Source organism: Elephas maximus, chromosome 9 (assembly GCF_024166365.1).
Source record: "Elephas maximus indicus isolate mEleMax1 chromosome 9, mEleMax1 primary haplotype, whole genome shotgun sequence".
In the NCBI taxonomy this organism is placed as follows: Eukaryota; Metazoa; Chordata; class Mammalia; order Proboscidea; family Elephantidae; genus Elephas; species Elephas maximus.
In genome coordinates, this window is record NC_064827.1 from 84363473 (window position 1) to 84385627 (window position 22155).

Here is a 22155-nt window from a genome sequence, read left to right on the forward strand (position 1 = left end):
GGAGGACTCACAGGACTCAGCATATAGTTGTATGCACAGCTATGAGTTATTACAGTGAAAGGATACAAAGCAAAATCAGCAAAGGGAAAAGGCACATGGGGAAGAGTCCGGAGGAAACCTGGCACAAGCTTCCAAGGGTTCTTTCCCAGTGGAGTCACACAAAACCAGAAATCCATTGCTGTACGGTCAATTCTGACTCATAGCGACCCTACAGGACAGAGTAGAGCTGCCCCATAGGGTTTCTAAGGCTGTAATCTTTATGGAAGCAGACTGCCATATCATTTTCCCATGGAGCGGCTGGTGGGGTTGAACCACCAACCTTTCGGTTAGCAGTCGAGCACTTAACCACTGAGCCAGCAGGAGCCCACGAGTCACACGGGATGAGTTTAATTCCCTCAGCAACATCTGTGAAGTGTTGTTAACCAGAGAAGCTGGATAGAGGCTCAGTGCCCAGGATTTTTACTGGGGGCTGGTCAGGTAGGCACCCTCCCTCCAGCACGTACCAAAATTCCAGACTTCAAGAAAGAATGCAGGTCTTCAGGATAAACCACATTGTTTCTACAGTTTAGGCACAGTGAGGCTCTCTTAACAGTTAGGATGGTGGGACCCTCCCGAAATGCAAGCTCCTAGACACCACCCAAGGGCCCACCCTGTAAACAGCCCTTTCAAAGGACAGCAGTCAAGCCTGCTCTGTTAGCTCTTCTGTGCGGACAGGATGAGAATGGGGGTGAGGATGGTGTTGGAAGCCTCGGGGCCATGCTGGGGAAGCTCTTCTGCCTTCTGACCACAGTGGAGAGGGGGGAAGTGAACTGGTGTTTTACAGCCAGATCTTGGTTTCAGGATGATAACCGGGATTCCCTCATTACAGGGGCCGAGAAGGGTGGCAGTACACATTAGAAATGTGTTTAGAGCCCTGCTCATCCATCCATCCACTGATTGATTGATTCATTCTTTAATATGTGCTTACTGATGCCTGCACTCTACCAGGACTGTGTCAGGTGCTTGAGATATCATGGCGAGCAAAGCAAAGTCTCTGCCCTCCTGAGACTCATATTTTAGTGGGAGATAGATAAGGAGAGGGGCAATTACAATTCATTGTGATGGGGACTTTTCAAGGGCCCTGGGGTATATAACCTAGGCTTCGTGGGTGTTCGAGGCTTGAATTTTGTAGTTAGACCAACCTGGGCAGGAGTCACACCTCCACTAAGGTGTTTGTTACCTGTGCATCTTTGGGAAAGCTACGTAGTCATTTTGTGCCTGAGTTTCATCTTGAAAACATGGCGGATTTATGTCTACCTCTTAAGGTTATTGTGCTCTACTTCCAAAAATTAGCCAATGAAAACCCAATGGATCACAGAATATTATCTGAGACTTGACTCGCTTACTTTGAACGCATCATCAGATGGAACCGATTGCTGAAGAAGGACATTGTGTTTGGTAAAGTGGAGGGCCAGTGAAGGTAAGGAAAATCCTCCATGAGATGGATTGACCCAGTGGCCACAACGATGGACTCAAACATACCAACAATCATGAAGATGGCATAGGACCAGGCATAGTTTTGTTCTGTCATATATAAGGTCACCATGACTCTGAGCCGACTCGACAGCATCTAACAACACTGCATGTAGAATGCGTATCTCAGTGGCTGGCAGGGTGGAAATGTTCACCGAGTCATGGTTTGACGACACTTAGCCAAGGGGAACGGTATTGTAGCCAGAGGGAACGGCATCTGGTGTACCCTCTGTGCATCACCATCAGAGCAGCATCCCTGCCTCCCTCCAGGTCCAGGCTCACAGGTGCACAGCAGGCTGGCATTCCTTCCCATCACAATCTGCTCACCATTCCAAGAACAATCTTTGCTAGCTGATTTTTCTGACTCTTGAGGGTAGTTTTCCTTCTGCCTGGGATGTCAGCCTAAGAAATCTCTTCTTATTAAGATCCAGCCCAAGTGTCTCCTTTGTGAATACTTCCCAAGCCAACTCTCTCAGACAGGCTTGCCCACTCTCTCCTTCATCCCATCCCTGTTGCATGGCCACACACATCCCTGTTACAGCGTGCAGGGTTGCAGTTACTTACCTAATGCCACGGTAACACAAAATATCATAAGTAGGTGGCCTTAAAGAATAGGTATTTATTGTTTCATAGTTCAAGAGGCTAGAAGTCCAAATCAGGGCATTGGCTCTAGGGGAGGGGGCTTCCTTGTCGATAGCTCAAGAATTCCTTGGTGTTCCTTGGCATCTGTCTTCCCACTGTGTGTCTGTGTCTAATTTGCTCTTTTAATCACTTTTTGAAATCACTCTTTTAATCACTCTACTAGGAAGTGATTAAGTTTAGGACCCTCCCTACTCTGCTGTGACTTCATTAACATAACAAAAACCCTTATTTCCAAACAGGACTATATTTATAGGTACAGGGGTTAGGACTTCTACATTTTGTTTTGGGGGACACAGTTCAATCCATTACAGTGTATGACCCCATTTATATGAAGTATCTAGAATAGGCAAATACATAGAGACAGAAAAGTACCTTAGAGGTTAACCAGAGGTTGTGGGGAATGGGGAGTTACTGCTTAAGGGGTACTTCTGTTTGGGATGATGAAAAAGCTTGGGAAATAAATAGTGGTGATGGTTACACAACATTGGGAATATAATTAATGCCAAACAGGGACATACCTATAGGTACAAAAGTTAGAACTTCAATGTATCTATTTTTTGAGGACACAATTCAAACAATAAGACTCCATCAGTCTGGGTGATTTTTTTTTTAATTTTTTTTATTTTTGCTGAAAGTTTACACAGCAAATGAGGTTCCCATTTAACAATTTCTGTTCATGTTGTTCAGTGACATTGGTTACATTTTTCACGTGCCAACATTCTCATTATTTCCATTTCCGTTGTTCTGTTTCCATTAATTTAGCTTCTCTGTCACCTCCTTACCTTCTCATCTTTGCCCTGTGGTAAATATCGACTGTTGGGTCTTATGTAGATGGTTATTTAAAGGAGCACAGTAATCAGGGCAATATTGTTTATTTTATGAGTCAATCTATTATTTGGCTGAAAAGTGACCTCTGGTAGTGGGTTCAGTTCCAAGTTTAAAGGGTATCTCAGGGTGCTAGTCTCTGGAGATCCTCTAGTTTGTATTGGTCCAGTAAGTCTGGCCTTTTTTAAGAATTTGAAGTTTGTTCTATATTTTTTTCCCATTCTATCCAGGACCATCTATCGTGTCTCTGATCAGAATGGTTGTTGGCGGTACCCGGGTACCATCTAGTTCTTCTGGTCTCAGGATAGATGATGCCATGGTTTGTGTGAGCTATTAGTCCTATAGACTAGTTTCTTCTTTGAGTCTTTGGTTTCCTTCTTCTTTCTCGTTTGCTTCAGATGAGCACAGACCAATAATTATATCTCAGATGGCTGCTTGCAAGCCCAGACTCCCAGTCTGGGTGATTCTTGATTCACTCAGGAATGATTTAGTGTTATTTTTATGCCCAGTGTTGATCAGAATGTTTGATAGGGAACTGCTCTGTGGTTGTCAAGGGAGTGAGTGAATGATTGAATGAGTGTTAGTGTTGGGTTGGACTAGAGAACCAAACATGAAAATTGGATTTTTGCCCTTAGAGCCGAGTTTACAGTCTAGAGGGAGAGAGAGAGAAACAGGTAAACACAAATATATAATTAAAAACTGAGAAATGACTCAAGGAAAACAGAGAGTCTTTTTGACAGAGTCAGACAGTAAGAAATGGGAGGTCCAATGTTTATGCCCTGAGCAGTGTGGGGTTATTGCCAGGTATGTGAGTGATGTTGGTGACAAGCAAAGACTGGTCAGGCACCAGGAGACCTCCAGATGAAGATAAGAGGTAGATCAAAGGTCACCAGCACCTCAACTGCCAGAGGGCAGGACCTAGAGGAGCCAGGGGAATTGGGATCTAAGTGGAGGCTTGGCAGGATGAGGGGGCCCAGTTCAGGGTAGCAAGGCAAACTGGGGTGGAAAGACCCAGGGTTGATTGAGAAAGTGGCACCCAATCAGCTAAAGAAACTATCTGAGCTGGACTTAGGATCTGAACCAAAAAATATCTGCTGAGTAAAATACAATTGTGGCTATCATTTATAGAATACGTAGATGGACCAGGGCCTGTGTGTTTTGCATATATTCATTAAATTTAATCCTCAGACAACCTTACCAGGTAGGTGCTATTATTATCCCCAGTTTACAGGTGAGGAAGCTGAGGCCCTGGAGAAGGTAAATGATTTGCCCGTGATAATGGAGCTAGTAAGTGTGAAGCTGGGATTTAGACCTAGGCAGTATGGTCTAGAGTACAGGGTCTTAATTTAATTTGCATTTCTCTAGTGACTAAAGTTCCTCTGCTATTTATAAGATTTTCACTGGCAAATTTTTTCAGAAGTAGACTGCCAGGTCCTTTTTCCTGAAACCTGTCCACCAAGGGCGACTCTGCTGGTATTTGAAATGCTGGGTGGCAAAGGTTCTAGTATCACAGCAACATGCAAGCCACCACAGTATGACAAACTGGCAGACACCTGGTGAAAGAACTGAAGAAAAAAGTTAAGCCTCCAGTTGCAATACTGAAGGATTCTATGGGCAAAATATTAAACAACACAGGAAGTATCAAAAGAAGATGGAAAGAATAGACAGAGTCACTGTACCAAAAAGAATCGGTTGATGTTCAGCCATTTCAGGAGGTAGCATATGATCAAGAACTGATGGTACTTGGAAGAAAGAGGTCCAAGCTGCACGGAAGGCACTGCCAAAAAACAAGGCTCCAGGAATTGACAGAACATCAATTGAGGTGTTTCAGCAAACAGATGCAGCACTAGAAGCACTTGCTTATCTACACCAAGAAATTTGGAAGACAGCTACCTGGTCAACTGACTGGAAGAGATCCATATTTATGCCTATTCCAGAGAAAAGTGATCCAACAGAATGAGGAAACTATTGAATGATATCATTAATATACATGCAAATAAAATTTTGCTGAAGATCGTCCAAAAGCGATTGCAGCAGTATATCAGCAGGGAACTGCCAGAAATTGAAGCTGGATTCAAAAGAGGACATGGAACAAGGAATATCATTGCCAATGTTGGATGGATATTGACTGAAAGCAGAGAATACCAGAACAATGTTTAGCTGTGTTTTATTGACTATGCACAGGCATTCCACTGTGTGGATCATAACAAATCATGGGTAACATTGTGAAGAGTGGGAATTCCAGACCACTTAATTGTGCTCATGAGGAACCTGTACTTAGACCAAGAGGCAGTCGTTTGAACAGAACAAGGGGACGCTGTGTGGTTTAAAGTCAAGAAGGGCGTGCACCATGGTTATATACTTTCACCATACTTATTCAATCTGTATGCTGGGCAAATAATCCAAGAAGCTGAAGCATATGAAGATGACTGCATCAGGATTGGAGGAAGACTCATTAACAACCTGCGTTATGCAGATGACACAACACTGCTTGCTGAAATTGAAGAAGACTTGAAGCACTTATTGATGAAGATCAAAGACCACAGCTTTCAGTATGGATTACACCTCAATGTAAAGAAAACAAAAACCTTCATAACTGGACCAATAAGCAACATCATGATAAATGGAGAAAAGGTTGAAATTGTCAAGGATTTCATTTTATTTCGATCCACAACCAACACCCATGGAAGCAGCAGTCAAGAAATCAAACAACGCATTGTATTGGGCAAATCTGCTGCAAAAGAGCTCTTTAAAGTGTTAAAAAGCAAAGATGTCACTCTAAGGACTAAGGTGTGCCTGACCCAAGCCATGGTGTTTTCACTCCCCTCAGATGCATGTGAAAGCTGGACAATGAGGAAGACCGAAGAACTGATGCCTTTGAATTAGGCGTTGGTGAAGAATATTGAATATACCATGGACTGCCAGAAGAATGAACAAATCTGTCTTGGAAGATGTACAGCCAGAGTGCTCATTAGAAGCAAGGATGGCAGGACTTCGTCTTACATACTTTGGGCATGTTATCAGGAGGGACCAGTCCCTGGAGAAGGACATCATGTTTGGTAAAGTAGAGGGTCAGCAAAAAAGAGGAAGGCCCTCAACGGGATGGACTGACACAGTAGCTGAGGATGTCACAGGATTGGGCAGTATTTCGTTTAGTATGTAGGGTCGTGATGTGTCGTAACTGACTCTACAGCACCTAACAGCAGCAACAGCGACTAAAGATGTTGAGCATATTTTTATGTGTTTGGCCATTTGTATATCTTCTTTGGAGAAATGTCTGTCCAAGTCTTTTGTCCATTTTTTAATTGGATTGTTTTGTCTTTTTGTTGTTGAGTTGTAGTCTTTATATATTCTGGATTTTAGACTATTTTCAGATATATATGATTTGCAACTATTTCTCCCATTCTGTGGTTTGATTTTTCATTTTCTTGGTAGTGTCCTTTGATGCACAAAAGTTTGTACTTTTGAAGTCCAGTTTATCTTTTTTTTTTCCTGTTTGTGGTTTTGGTGTCATTTCTATGAATCCTTGTTAAAAAAAAAAAAAAAAAAAGGTCATGAAGATTTATCCCTATATTTTCTTCTAACAGTTTTATAGTTTTAGCTCTTACATGTAGGTCTTTGATCCATTTTGACCTGATTTTTGTGTATTGTATGAGGTAGGGGTTCAACTTCATTCTTTTGTATGTGGATATCCAGTTGTTACAGCACCGTTTGTTGAAGAGACTTCTTTTCCTATTGAATGGTCTTACAGTGATAGATAAAGCAGAAAATATTTGAGAGGGCAGAAAAAGAGTACTTCATCCAGTCAGGGGGTTCAACCAAAGAGGACTGACTTCCTGGAAGAAATGAAGCCACAAGAATGAACACATGGTGTATGTTATATCATGTGCTGGGTGTTAAAGGTGTTACGTGTGCTAAATTCTTTACATGTAATAACTGATTTTTCTACCATGTGTTTTTTCTTTTTCTTTTGTTAAAAAAAAAAAAAAAATAGGTAGATCTATACACAAGTTTGCCAAGTCAGCATTTTTCCGGTGTACAGTTTAGTGATGTCAATTACATTGATCGTGCTGTGCACCCACCATCCTGCTTTAATTTTTAAAACAAACCTATGAGGCAGCACCACTTTACAGGTGGAGAAATGGGCAAACAGACATTAAGTGACTTGTCCAGGGTCACACAGCTAGTTAGTGGTGGAGGCGGCACTTAAACCCAGGCAGTGTGGCACCACAATTCATGGTAGGGAGTGGAACCAGTGTGTCAGCAGGTAGAATTTGGGATTAAAACCAAAAACCAAACCTGTTGCCGTGGAATTGATTTCGACTTACAATGACCCTATAGGACACAGAAGAACTGCCCCACAGGGCTTCCAAGAAGTGGCTGGTGGATTTCAGCTGCCAACCTTTTGGTTAGCAGCCAAGCTCTTCACCACTGTGCTACCAGGGATTTGGGATTAGGTGAAGTATTCTCTCCAGCAAACTCCTATATCTCAACACTTTACACCAAGTGCAGTTCCTACCAAGTTCCCAATTCTGAGGTGAGGGATGCCTCTGCCCCTTTCCTAAAACTACAGAGAGGAGATGGCTGACACCCCTAAGGCAATGTCTGACCAAGCTCTTCTTGACTTAAACCAGCTCCTGCCAATGTGCCCAATTCTGTGCAATGTCCCATGCCCATGTGTTCCCAGGAAAGAGACCTGCCAGAATCCTACAACTTTAGGTTCACAGTAGAAGCATGGCATATACAGTTTCACCTCACACAAGGAGTTGGAAGTTTTTTATTTCTGAGGGATAAGAGTAATTGAAGAATCCATGAACTATTATGTATGGAAGTTATTTGGAAGGTCCCCAAGTAGTGCAAACAGTTTGCATTCAACTGCTAACCTAACAGGTTGGTGTTCAAACCCACCCAGTGGTACCACGCAAGAAAAGGCCTGGCAATCTGATTCCATTAAGATTATAGCCAAGCAATAGTTTAGTCTAACTAGTAAAATATGTCTGCCTTGAGCATTATGCTCTTTTAAGAACTATCTATATGGGATCAAATTGATTAGATAGGAAGCTTAGGGGGCAGTAATTTATGTTAATGGGGGCGCAACAACTCAGAAAAGAAGAATGAGAATGGTTGCGCAATTCAAATGTAATCAATGTCATTGAATTGTTCACGCAGAAACTGTTGAATTGGTGTATGTTTTGGTGTGAATATTCTCAACAGCAACAACAAAAACAAAAAAAAGATTACAGTTGATAGAAGTACCATACAATCCAGCAATCCCACTGCTTGAAATATATCCTAGAGAAATAAAGCCTTCGCACGAATAGATATATGCAGATCCATGTTCATTGCAGCATTTTTCACAACAGCAAAAAGATGGAAACAACCTAGGTGCCCATATATGGACAAACGGATAAACAAATTATGGTGTATTTACACAATGCAATACTATGCAACAATAAAGAACAACGATGATTCCGTGAAACATCTCATAACATAGATGAATCTGGAAGGTATTACGCTGAGTGGAATTAGTAGCAGAAGGACAAATATTGTATGAGACCACTATTATAAGAACTCAAGAAAAGGTTTAAACACAGAAGAGAACATTCTTTGATGGTTATGAAGGTTGGGAGGAAGGGAGAAGGGTTTTACTAACTAGATAGTAGACAAGAATTATTTTAGGTGAAGGGAAGGACAACACACAATACCAGGGAAGTCGCACAACTGGTCTAAGCCAAAAGCTAAGAAGTTTCCTGAATACAACACCAAACACTTTGAGGGACAGAGTAGCAGGGGCGGGGGTTTGGGGACCATGGTTTCAGGGTACATCTAAGGTCAACTGGCATAACAAAGTTCATTAAGAAAATGTTCTGCATCCCACTTTGGTGAGTGGTGTCCGGGGTCTTAAAAGCTAGCGAACAGCCATCTAAAATGCATCTATTGGTCCCAACTCACCTGGAGCAGAGGAGAATGAAGAACACCAGAGACATAAGGAAAATATGAGCCCAAGAGACAGAAAGGGCCACGTAAATCAGAGATGCCATTAGCCTGAGATCGGAAGAGCTAGATGGTGCCCAGCTACCACCAATGACTGCTCTGACAGGGAACACAACAGAGAGTCCCTGATGGAGTAGGAGGAAAGTGGGGTGCAGAACTCAAATTCACGTAGAAAGACCAGACTTGATGATCTGACTGAGACTGGTGGGACCCCAGAAGACACGCCCCCTGGACTCTGTTAGCCCAGAACAAAAACTGTTCCTGAAGCTAACTATTCAGGCAAAGGTTAGACTGGACTAAAACCCAATGAAACCCAATGCCGTCGAGTCGATTCCGACTCATAGCAACCCTATGGGCCAGAGTAGAACTGTCCGGTAAGAGTTTCCAAGGAGCACCTGGCAGATTTGAACTGCCAACATTTTGGTTAGACATAAAATGATAGTGGTGAAGAGTGTGCTTCTTGGCTCAAGTAGATACATGAGACTAAATGGGCACCTCCTGTCTGGAGGCGATATGAGAAGGCAGAAGGAGCTGGTTGAATGGATGCGGAAAATACGGGGTGGAGAGGAGGAGTGTGCTGTCACATTGTAGGGAGAACAACTAGGGTCACGTAACAATGTGTGTATAAGTTTTTATATGAAAAACTGACTTGAATTGTAAACTTTCACTTAAGGCACAATTTAAAAAAACGATTACAGTTGAAAAAATCCTATGGTGCAGTTATACTTTGTAACACACAGGGTCATGGTGAGTTGGAATTGGCTGGATGGCAAGTAACAAAAACAACGAGTTATTTGTGAGGGGCAGTCAATTAAGTGATTTTAATTTTGGCTTTTAACTATTCAGTTGTTGTGTGCCATCAAGTAGATCCCAAGCGGAGGTTAAAATTCTGGGAAATACCTCAAAGGAGGGTTTCCCCAGTTGGTGGATACAAACTGAGCTGGGCCCCCTTTCCTCAACTCCCTACAGCAAACCCCAAGACCCTGCTGTCCCTCTTTTTTGGTGATTTCCACCACTCACTCTAGCCCCTGTGCCCTTTAAGCAGTAAGCTAGAACGGGAAAATTGTCCTTGTTTTCCTCACAAAGTCAACTCGGCCACAAGCTTCTTCTTTCTTTCTTTTTTAACTGTGTATTGGAGAAAGTTGTAGCTGCAGAGAAGTTTGTTGCTGTACCCGTTCTTGCCTGCAGAAAAATTAGGATTGGGGAAGTTTTCTTGAAAAGGTATTGAGAATGGAAAGAGGACAGTTGGGAGAGGTAGAAGGGTAGAAGGAAGATGGAAACGAATGAGTGAAGGGAGGGAGGGAGAAGACAATATTAACTGAGTGCATTGACTCATTTATTATTTACAAGAAACCTATGTTAGTCTTAATCTAGTTTTACAGATCAGGGAATAGACTTGTTACCGGATCTCCAGGTCTCGCTCGGTGCGACACTGAGATATGAGTTAGCCGAAAGGGAAAGAAAAACTTTATTTGGTTGGCGAAGCAAAGAAGCTTACCAAGACCTGCGTTGCCAAGAGGACTCTCTGATGAGCAGGCACAGGGGTTTATATATGGGGAGGAAACAGACTAGGGGTGGGCTCTTCTTTAGGGCGTATTCAGGGGCGTGGTCCATCAGGACTGGTGGACAGCTCCTGTAATAATGCGGACGCCATCAGGTCAGCACAGTGCTGCGGCCCAGATGGCGGGAAACGGCGGTTTAGCTCCGCCCAGCTGCCATTGGGCGGTTTCCCACCTCAGACTCTGAAAGGTCAAATAACTGGTTTAAGGTCACAAGGTGTTAAATGACAGAGATGAGATTCAAATCAAGTGTTCTCCTGTTAACCACAGCTGTCTTTCCCCTGTGTCATGGGGTTGGTGTGACTGGGAGACCCACAGGAATAGGTAAGGGTGTCTTCAAGGGAACCAGGAGGAAGATGCACAGAAACAGGAAAAGGCAAGAGGTGGCTGGGGCTGGGGAATGGGTTATGTATATGCACATGTATGTATATGTATACATATACACACATATATAAATAACAAGTTATTTCAGATATATTGGATTGAGCGGAAGGACAGGGTTAGAAATAGAGATTTGGAGACATTCAGCTGAAGGTAACATTAACAGTTTAAACCTGATAGTAGGTGCGTTCTGAGGAGGCCAGAGAGAAGGCTAGATAGGGCTGAAGGGTGAATCTAGAAGAGCCACAACTAACCGTTTTCAACTCTGGTAATTATTTTGCATCACGTAGTCTGTTTTCCTACAATTCTGTAGTGAGTCATTTGCGTAGCAAATATGTAAATGTATATTACATATGAAGATAATAAGGAGTAGAAAATGAATTGCATAAAGTCATATGGTTTATTTGTAGTAGAGCTAAAAAAAAAAAAAAGTAACTGTTTCCCTGAGTTCTCTATTTTTAATTAAGGCTTTTCCCAGACCACACACTGTAGAACAGCCTGTTTGGGATATTAGTTCATTTCCATTTTTATATTTCTAATGCACAGTGACAGTTAAAACACCCAGCAAAGGATTTCCACAGTTTTTCTCCAGAAGAAATAAAGTAGACATAGCTCAAAGGAAATGTCAGTCTGATCTTTGAAATTTTATGTTCAATTTTAATCCCCCAGAAAGAGAATTTTAGCATCCTGAGGTAACAGCTTTTATTGGAATATATGTATATGTGTGTATACTTTTTAACGTGGCCAGTATATATGTATGGTGTCCCTGGGTGGCATAAGGAAACCCTGGTGGCGTAGTGGTTAAGAGTTCAGCTGCTAATCACAAGGTCAGCAGTTTGAATCGACCAGGCGCTCCTTGGAAACCCTGTGGGGCAGTTCTACTCTGTCCTATAGGGTCGCTATGAGTCAGAATTGACTCGATAGCAATGGGTTTGGTTTTTAGTTTGGGTGGTATAAACAATTAATGTGCGTGGCTGCTAACCAAAAGTTTGGAGGTTCAAGTCTACCCAGAGACACCTTGGAAGAAAGGTCTGGTGATCTACTGAAAAATCAGCCATTTAAAACCCTATGGAGCATAGTTCTACTCTGACAGGCATGGGGCTAACCATGAATCGGCATTGATTCCACAGCTACACTTTTTTTTTTTTTTTAATGTATATGTGTGTATATACACACACATACATACACATATATAGGGAGCCCTGGTGGCACCAGTAGTTAAGTGTTTGGCTGCTAACCAAAAAGTTGGCAGTTGGAATCTACCAGACACTCCTTGGAAGCCCTATGGGGCAGTTCTACTCTGTCCTATAGAGTCGCTGTGAGTCGGAATTGACTTGATGGCAATGGGTTTTTTTTTAAAATATATATATGGATTTTTGGTGGAGCAAATGGTTAAGTGCTCAGCTGCTAACCAAAAGGTTGGTGGTTCAAACCCACCAAACAGCTCTGCGGGGGGAAAAAACCTGAATCTGCTTCCGTAAAGATTACAGCCAAGAAAACACTATGGGGCAGTTATGCTTTGTCATACAGGGTTGCTCTGAGTCAAAATTGACCTGATATCACCTAACAACATCCATGCTTGGTAAAGTAGAGGGTCAGCGAAAAAGAGGAAGACCCTCAACGAGGTGGATTGACACAGTGGCTGTAACAATGGACTCAAGCAGAGCAGCAATGGTGAGGATGGCGCAGGACCGGGCAGTGTTTCATTCTGTTGTGCATGGGGTCGCTATGAGTCGGAACCGACTCCACAGCGTCTAACAATGACAGCATATATACACACATACACCTGTTGCCGTCGAGTTGATTCTGACTCATGGTGACCCTATATGTATTAAAAAATTAAACATTTGCCATTTCAGCATTTTTTATATGTACAATTCAGTGATATTCCATTCATCTGGTTGGGCAACCATCACCATACCCATTTCCAAGATTATCCATCGCCCTTAACAGAAGCTCAGTGGCCCCCTAAACAGTGACTCTCTGTTACCCCTCCCTCCCATCCTGGTAACCACAAATAAAATTTCATCTCTATATGTTTGCTTATTTTAGATATTTCATGTAAGTGGGATCATACAATATTTTGGACCATGTTTTTTTTTCCTCAGATTTTTATAAGTGATTTGTAAGCAGACAGTTGTAAAGAATTTTTAGAACTCGAAGGAAAATCAATCAAATACATACATATTTCTAAAGACTGTCTAGCATTACAGAGAAGATACCATATAAATATGTATCTGGATGGGTATTGTGGCTAGATTGTATTCTGTGCTCTTTATGTACTGTTATGAAGGGGTTCACACAAAGATGGCAATTTAAAAAACTGAATAAATAAATAAATGAGAAAGCTGAACAATCTCGTTTGTGGAAGAAAAGCAAATTCTTTCTAATATTTGCCGAGGCTGAATTGTTTTCCCAGTGAAAGACCTGATTTTAACTTTGCGTGAGATCATCGTAGATAAGAATCATTTTGTAAGACTTGTATGTTAAATGCCTCATAAATTCCAGTAGAAAATGAAACTTTGAAACAGGCCATGGGTGAACGGTGGTGGCACTTTCACGGCAGTAAAACAGCTTCCAGTGGCTAACAAGTTGAACTTGATTTTTTTGTTGTTGTTAGCTCAGCCTTCAATTCTTACTTGAGAGGGTTGTATAATAATTTTATCATGCGTCCTTAGAAATACAATTTGTTAGAACAAAGACAGTTGTGTGAGTGTAATTACATCTTCCTGTATGATTTAACTAGGGCTGTATTGGAGCATTTTTTCAGAGGTGGCAGCTGTAGCCAGCCAAGTTCAGACTATAAAAGAATTCCTGTGACTAACTGGTACTAATTGTTTGCAGAACAACCAGTGGGAGTGGTATTCATGAATACTATGGAAATGAAATATTCCAAGACCCACTGATTTATGCCTTGTTTTTTACCACCTTATAGTAGTCAGATTATATTAATTGTATAATCAGGCAAAGTGAAGTGGGAGTTCTTGGGCTTTTGTTGTTGTGTGGTATTGGCAGAAAATTTAGTGTTCATCAGCTCAGTCCTCTCATTTTACAGATGGGGAAATCGAGGCTTAGGGAGGACTTGAAGGGTTATTTAAGTCACTGAACTTCAAGCCTTTTTGATCATGTACCCAATTTTTAAGTGTACCCTACAACATATATTTAATTATAAATGATATACCTTAATGTCATTTAGGAACCCTGGTGGCACAGTGGTTAAAAGCTTGGCTGGTAACCAAAAGGTCGGCAGTTCGAATCCACCAGTTCCTTGGAAACTCTCAGGGGCAGTTCTACTCCGCCCTTATAGCATTGCTATGAGTCTGAATCAACTCGACGGCAATGGGTTTGGTTTGAGTTTAATGTCATTTAAAACATATTTAAGTAAATATTACGGATATTTAAAAACATAAACACCCAAACCAAATTTGTAAAGGCTGAGGGAAAAATAAATGAGAATAGACAGTCTAGTATTTTCTTTCCACAACCCAAAGATTGTTGGTGTGTGCACCCTGCTTTGGAGACCACTGATTTAAGTCATTCAGGTTAAAAAAAGAAAGAAAAAGAAACTTGCTACTGAGGAAAGAGAAACTATAAAAGTAAGGTTTGAGATATTGGGGCGTGGTTGTTGGGGAAGGATGGAGCACTGATTCACTGTGGGTATAACCAGGTTAATCAAAATCACTACATAATGATCCCTTCTTCTATTTTATTTCCTCTTTATATATGAGTTTGTTTAGACAAAAAGGAACATATCTCCTTTGAGCTGCTGTGGCATATCAAACAGAGAAAAAAACAGCTTGAAGAAGTAGATAAAAAGAAGTATATAGGTGCAAACTCCTTTGGAGTGACAGAAACTCAACTAAAACTAAATTCACAAAAGTCAAGCTATTAGCTCATGGAACTAGGAACTCCTGGGATGACAGTACCTGAGGCATAAGTGAATTTAGGAGCTCAAGCAATGTCATCTCGTTTCTCTTGGTAATGTTTTTCTCAACTACCATCACATGGTGTGCTGAGCCTTTTGGATGTGGTGGGGAACTTGCCAGCCAACAGCCCTAATTTCCTATCAGCTCTGCTTATCAGCCCTAATGAAAAGAGGATGTTTCTCTCCTAATGTAATGTTTTCATTTCCGGAAAGACTGGTTGACCCATTTTGGGTCATGTACACCATGCTGGATGGCCCACACTTACCACATGGAAAGGGGTCCAGGAGCACCTCAAAGACAAGGGGAAAGTCTTACAAAAAAATGCATTTTTCACACCTAGCTGGGCTCAAAAATTGTTGGGTTCTAGAGGTATTTAAAAAGGCATTAAAACAGGGGAAGTCAGCACCACCCGACTAAACCAAAAGCTAAGAAGATTCCTGAACACAACCAAACACTTTAAGGGATAATGTAGCAGTGGCAGGGCCCTGGGGACCATGGTTTCAGGGGACATCTAGGTCAATTGGCATAACCAAGTTTATTAAGAAAATGTTCTGCATCCCACTTTGGTGAGTGGCATCTGGGGTCTTAAAAGCTAGTGAGCGCAGTAGTCAAAACAGCCTAGTACTGGTACAACAACAGGCACATAGACCAGTGGAACAGAATTGAGAACCCAGATATAAATCCATCCACATATGAGCAGCTGATATTTGACAAAGGCCCAGTGTCAGTTAATTGGGGAAAAGATAGTCTTTTTAACAAATGGTGCTGGTATAAGTGGATATCCATTTGCAAAAAAATGAAACAGGACCCATACCTCACACCATGCACAAAAACTAACTCCAAGTGGATCAAAGACCTAAACATAAAGACTAAAACGATAAAGATCATGGAAGAAAAAATAGGGACAACGTTAGGAGCCCTAATATAAGGCATAAACAGAATACAAAACATTACCAAAAATGACAAAGAGAAACCAGATAACTGGGAGCTCCTAAAAATCCAACACCTATGCTCAAAGACTACCAAAAGAGTACAAAGACCACCTACAGATTGGGAAAGAATTTTCAGCTATGACATCTCTGACCAGCGCCTGATCTCTAAAATCTATACGATTCTGTTAAAACTCAACCACAAAAAGACAAACAACCCAATCAAAAAGTGGGCAAAGGATATGAACACGCACTTCACTAAAGAAGATATTCAGGCAGCTAACAGATACATGAGAAAAATGCTCTCAATCATTAGCCATTAGAGAAATGCAAATTAAAACTACGATGAGATCCCATCTACTCCAACAAGGCTGGCATTAATCCAAAAAACACAAACTAATAAATGTTGGAGAGGCTGCGGAGAGATTGGAACTCTTATACACTGCTGGTGGGAATGTAAAATGGTACAACCACTTTGGAAATCTATCTGGCGTTTTCTTAAACAGTTAGAAATAGAACTACCATACAACCCAGAAATCCCACTCCTCGGAATATACCCTAGAGAATTAAGAGCCTTTACACGAACAGATATATGCACACCCATGTTTATTGCAGCACTGTTTACAATAGCAAAAAGCTGGACGCAACCAAGGTGTCCATCAACGGATGAATGGTTAAATAAAATTGTGGTATATTCACACAATGGAAAACTACACATCGATAAAGAACAGTGACGAATCTGTGAAACATTTCATAACATGGAGGAACCTGGAAGGCATTATGCTGAGTGAAATTAGTCAGAGGCAAAAGGACAAATATTGTATAAGACCACTATTACAAGATCTTGAGAAATAGTATAAACTGAGAAGAACACATACTTGTGTGGTTACGGGTGTGGGGGGAGGGAGGGAGGGTGGAAGAGGGTTATTTACTGATTAGTTAGTAGATAAGAACTACTTTAGGTGAAGGGAAGGACAATACTCAATACAGGGAAGGTCAGCTCAACTGGACTGGACCAAAAGCAAAGAAGTTTCCGGGATAAAATGAATGCTTCAAAGGTCAGCAGAGCAAGGGCGGGGGTTTGCGGACTATGGGTTAAGGGGACTTCTAAGTCAATTGGCAAAATAATTCTATTATGAAAACATTCTGCATCCCACTTTGAAATGTGGCGTCTGGGGTCTTAAATGCTAACAAGCGGCCATCTAAGATGCATCAATTGGTCTCAACCCACCTGGATCAAAGGAGAATGAAGAACACCAAGGTCACACGATAACTATGAGCCCAAGAGACAGAAAGGGCCACGTGAACCAGAGACTTACATCATCCTGAGACCAGAAGAACTAGATGGTGCCCGGCCACAACCGATGACTGCCCTGACAGGGAGCACAACAGAGAACCCCTGAGAGAGCAGGAGATCAGTGGGATGCAGACCCCAAATTCTCATAAAAAGACCAGACTTAATGGTCTGACTGAGACTAGAGGAATCCTGGCAGTCATGGTCCCCAAGCCTTCTGTTGGCCCAGGACAGGAACCATTCCCGAAGACAACTCATCAGACTTGGAAGGGACTGGACAATGGGTTGGAGAGAGATGCTGATGAAGAGTGAGCTACTTGTATCAGGTGGACACTTGAGACACTGTGTTGGCATCTCCTGTCTGGAGGGGAGATAGGAGGGTAGAGAGGGTTAGAAACTGGCAAAATTGTCATGAAAGGAGAGAATGAAAGGAGGGAGCGGGCTGACTCATTAGGGGGAGAGTAAGTGGGACTATGGAGTAAGGTGTATATAAGCTTATATGTGACAGACTGACTTGTAAACTTTCACTTAAAGCACAATAAAAATTATTAAAAGAAAAAAAAAAAAAAAGCTAGTGAGCAGTTATCTAAGATGCATCAATTGGACCCAACCCACCTGGAGCAAAGGAGAATGAAGAACACCAAAGACACAAGAATAATATTAGCCCAAGAAACAGAAAGGGCCACATAAACCAGAGACTCCATCAGCCTGAGACCAGAAGGACTAGATGGTGCCCAGCTACCACCAATGACTGTCCTGACAGAGAGCACAACAGAGAGTCCCTGACGGAGCAGGAGAAAAGTGGGGTGCATACCTCAAATTCTAATAAAAAGACCAGACTTAAAGGTCTGACTGAGACTGGAGGAACCCCAGAAGACATGGCCCCCGGACTCTCTGTTAACCCAGAACTAAAACCATTTCTGAAGCCAACCCTTCAGATGAAGAAGAGACTGGACTGTAAGACATAAAATTATATTAGTGAAGAGTGTGCTTCTGAATCTTAGTTCAAGTAGATACACGAGACTAAATGGGAAGCTTGTGTTCCGAGGTGAGATGAGAAGGCAGAAAGGGATAGGAGCTGGTTGAATGGACACGGGAAATCAGGGTGGAAAGGAGGAATGTGCGGTCACATTATAGGGAGAGCAACTAGGGTCACATAACAATGTGTGTATAAATTTTTTATGAGAAACTAACTTGAGCTGTAAACTTTGACCTAAAGTACGTTAAAAAAATAAATAAATAAAAGTATAAAAAAGAATCATTTCTTAATAAATTAATTAATCTTTGCTATCAATCCAAGCAAGAGTTTATGGCATTTAGAAATGCATCGCTACAGAATGACAACTGAAACTCCTTCCTGGTCATCAAAGCGGCCTTTTGGAGAGAGGCATTTGTAGGAGACACAAATCTGTTTCTGATTTTAGTTCATCTAGAGGCACGCAGGCTTTTTGGACCAATTATTACCAGACCTTGAGATAAATCACCTCATGCGCCATTAGTCCTTGAAGGATTAGTGGCTTCAAAGATTTATGTGCGGATTAATTGGGGAGTGTATGTTAGATCGCTGTGCTTAGAACCACGCCATCCTGCAAATCATTTTCATTAAGTGCTTATTCACAATTCTTTAGCTTTATATAATACTGACTTTGCAGGGAAATCCGAAAGAGGCTTTTTATTTATTTATTTAGGCTTGGTTTGGCCTCAGCCTTCCTCCACCCTCGCCCTCCCACCGTGGTGTTCAATAGAGCTAGCTAGGGCTGCACAGTGCATCTAAAAGAAAACAGCAGCTTTCAATACAGCAAAGATGACTTCCGTTGCTTCAGCTGAACAGTGACCGAAAATTTACATGACCTTGTGCTGGGAGAGACAAGATGCGGTACAAGAAGTACATGGCTATTCTGGAAGCTGCAGTTGGTATCACCCCACTTAACAAAAGAGAGCTTCTACCTGAGAGCAGAAGGCATGCAAACCTTTGGCAGCACCCAGGGTAAGCAGAGGAGGCAGGAAGCATATTGATGGCTGCAAACATGAATCTTTTTGGGGGGATTTGGGGAGCCCAACTGGAGAAAAGACTCATCTGTCTCGTAAGGGTAATAGATGTTGAATTCTTCATTGAGAACTTGTTTCTCTTGGCAGATGTGGCCCTCCCAGACAGATTTAAAAATAGTCAGTAATGAAACTCACGGTAATAATACTCTAAGGAAATTCCTGGTCTAACGCCAAGAAGATGAAGTAGTAGGAATGTTTTAGAGCATTTAAAGCAGGGCCTCTTTTTGTAATCCAGATATTTAATTTTCTGATTTTAAAAGTTTTTGTTTTTAAACATGATCTACAATTGTAGCAATTCTTAAAGATGGATAAAATGTGCCTTACTGTCATTTTTTCCTACACTGCAAGTACTTTCCGATTAAAGTGTAGATGCAGACTGTGTTTCAGGTAAATATTTTTTCTTGAAACAACAGTTTTTACTTCACATCTCTTCTAAAGCCCCAGTGATTTACCATGTCGAAGAAGAATTTAGAAGTTCATTCCGAATGGTTAGCATCCTCAATTCTAGCTTTCTTCTCTGAAGTCTCTTTTGCACATTGAGAAGAAGTTTAATTTTAGGTGCCTATGGTAGACAGTACGTTTACTCCTTGAGTCGTAATTTTTAAACTGACTGAGCCACACGTTGGCACTCACCCATGGATCAACTCGAGGCATCTGTGTAGCATATGACGCTTCCTTTTAAAAAGTAGGAAGTTACTAGCTTATTTTTGTCACATAAACCATATACATTCATTATAGAAGATTTGGAGAATACAAAAAAAAAATCCCATCTGCTTAAGACCCAGTGCCATAATCATTTACGTCACTGATTCTCATAGGGGTAGAGGTTGGGGAGGACTTTTACCTCTCAGGGGACTTTTGGCAATGTCTGGGGACATTTTTGGTTGTAACTTGGGGGCTGCTACTGACATCTAGTGAGTTAGAGGCCAGGGATGTTGCTAAACATCCAAGGCTGCGCAGAACGGCCCCTCACAACAAAGAGTTGTCTGCTCCAAGATGTGTAGTGTTGCTGCTGAGACACCTGATTTAGGTGGATTTTCTTCCCCTCTGTAAAAGGTACTTTCTATTAGAAATAGATGTTTTCTGGAGAAATTTTAGGGATGCTGTTTTTTAGAATGGAGCATTACTCCACTTTACCATTACTTTAGAGGCAGTATTACTATTATTATCATTATTTTACTGATATTCTCTTGAAAGTAAAAGAAAGAGTGTGTGTGAGTGTGTGTGTGTAGGGGCAAGGGTGTATAGTGACTCTAAGACTACAGATGGGTCAATGATATTGAGGGCTAAGGAAAACATGTTGTCATGACCCAATTGTGAGCCTTCAGGTAGCCCCTAGAGATTGGGCATGCTGTAGTTTGGATCTTTGTCTCAGAATGACAGACGTTTTAAGCTTAGAGGACCTTTTGTCAGGAATGGTAAACAGCTTTAATGTTGTTGTTAGGTGCCGTCTGGTTGATTTTGGCTCATAGCTACTACATGTGACAGAGTAGAACCGCCCCATAGGGTTTTCAAGGCTGTAATCTTTATGGGAGCAGATTGCTAGGTCTTTCTCCCACGGAGCCGCTGGATGGATTTGAACTGCCCACCTTTAGTTTAGCGGCTGGGGGCTTAACCATTTCTCCACCAGCTTTCATATGGCATGCTGAAGCTAGTTGGTGGGTGAGTTGCTTGGAGAGTTGTGATAGGGAGGACCCACAGGCCAAGTTCGGGCTTAACAGGAAGAGAATGTTGCAATTGATTAGGGATGTTTGTTCTGGACATATAATTGGGGAGCTGGTGCACGTCGTCTATATATTTGCCATTCCTGAATTCTAGTTTGGTCTTGGAATTTGCGAGTGGGGGACTTGGCCTTGTTTGAGTCATCGTGATCCAGGTTTGGCCCTCAGACAGAAACTGGAGGTTTTTTCTTTCTGGCTCAGGATCAGCCATAAAGGGATTCACCCTAAGCCAGTGCTTTGAACCGGTTCATTGCGGTTCAAACCCCTGCTGAGAATTTGAATTCCCTTCCCAGATATACTGAATCAGAACCTACATTTTAAACAAGCTTCCCAGGTGATTCTTATGTACACCCTGAACCAGTTTGAAGACCTGCCCTAAACAAACTCACACAAGTCATATGTAAAGCAGATTGCCAGATAGTTAATTTCTCTTGTGAGATAACCTTTTCTAGTGATTGGAATAACTACCTTACGTAGAAGCATCTCTGCCACTCCTCTTTTCCCCAAATCAAGCCAAACAGAAGTCAGATGATTCATTAGGACCAAAATCTACTGTTGAGTTGATTCTGACCCATAGAGATCCTGTAAGACAGAGTAGAACAGCCCCATATGGTTTCCAAGGCTGTAATCTTTACGGGAGCAGACTGCAACATCCTTCTCCTTTGGAACGGCTGGTGGCTTTGAACCGCCCACCTCTTGGTTAGCAGCTCAGCGCTTAACCACTGTGCCACCAGGTCTCCTTTGTTCATTAGGAACAAACAGAAAACCCCAAACAAACCCATTGCTGTCAAGTTGATTCCGATTAGAAAGCGATCCTTAAATAAGGGAAGTTGAATGTTCCTTTTTTTTTTGGAGAGACCTTAATCCTGATGACGTAGCACTGCACCACAGGACAAGATCTTCCTTATATCTCTAATACTCTGAGTTCTTTGACTACACACGGATGAAACATTGCTTCTCTGATCCCATTTTTTGTTTGCCGACCATCTTGTCATCTGACATAGCCTTCTTTTAGGCATATTAATGTCCCTCTTTAAGTTTATAGTAAACTCTCCTTTCTCGGTGTCCTCAAAGGGATTATCTCCTACCAAGATGTGCTGATTTAATTAATTCTAAATCTTTCAGTGGCAACTTCATGCCTTATTTCTCAAAATTTAATGTGCTAAAATTTTTTTGAGTCACCCTGTTAAAATACACATTCTGATTCTGTTGGTTATGGTAGGGCCTGAAAGTCTGCATTTGTAACAGGCTCGCAGGTGGTTCTATAGGCCCAGATGATGCCTGATGGTCCAGGGGATTCTGATGGTCCAGTCCATGAACTAG

General features: G+C 41.8%; 1 protein-coding gene across 2 annotated transcripts in view; it reads left to right on the forward strand.

The window, feature by feature from the left end:
* TJP2 (tight junction protein 2) overlaps positions 1-22155 on the forward strand; it is a 160132-nt gene that overhangs the window by 13285 nt on the left and 124692 nt on the right. The window contains exon 1 of one of the 2 annotated variants that reach the window (XM_049895230.1): positions 12432-12587. The exons of the other annotated variant lie outside the window; for it this stretch is intronic. The gene's annotated coding sequence lies outside the window, so the exon portion shown is untranslated. Of the gene's footprint in view, positions 1-12431; positions 12588-22155 lie in introns of those variants that run through there. 2 annotated transcript variants of the gene reach the window in all.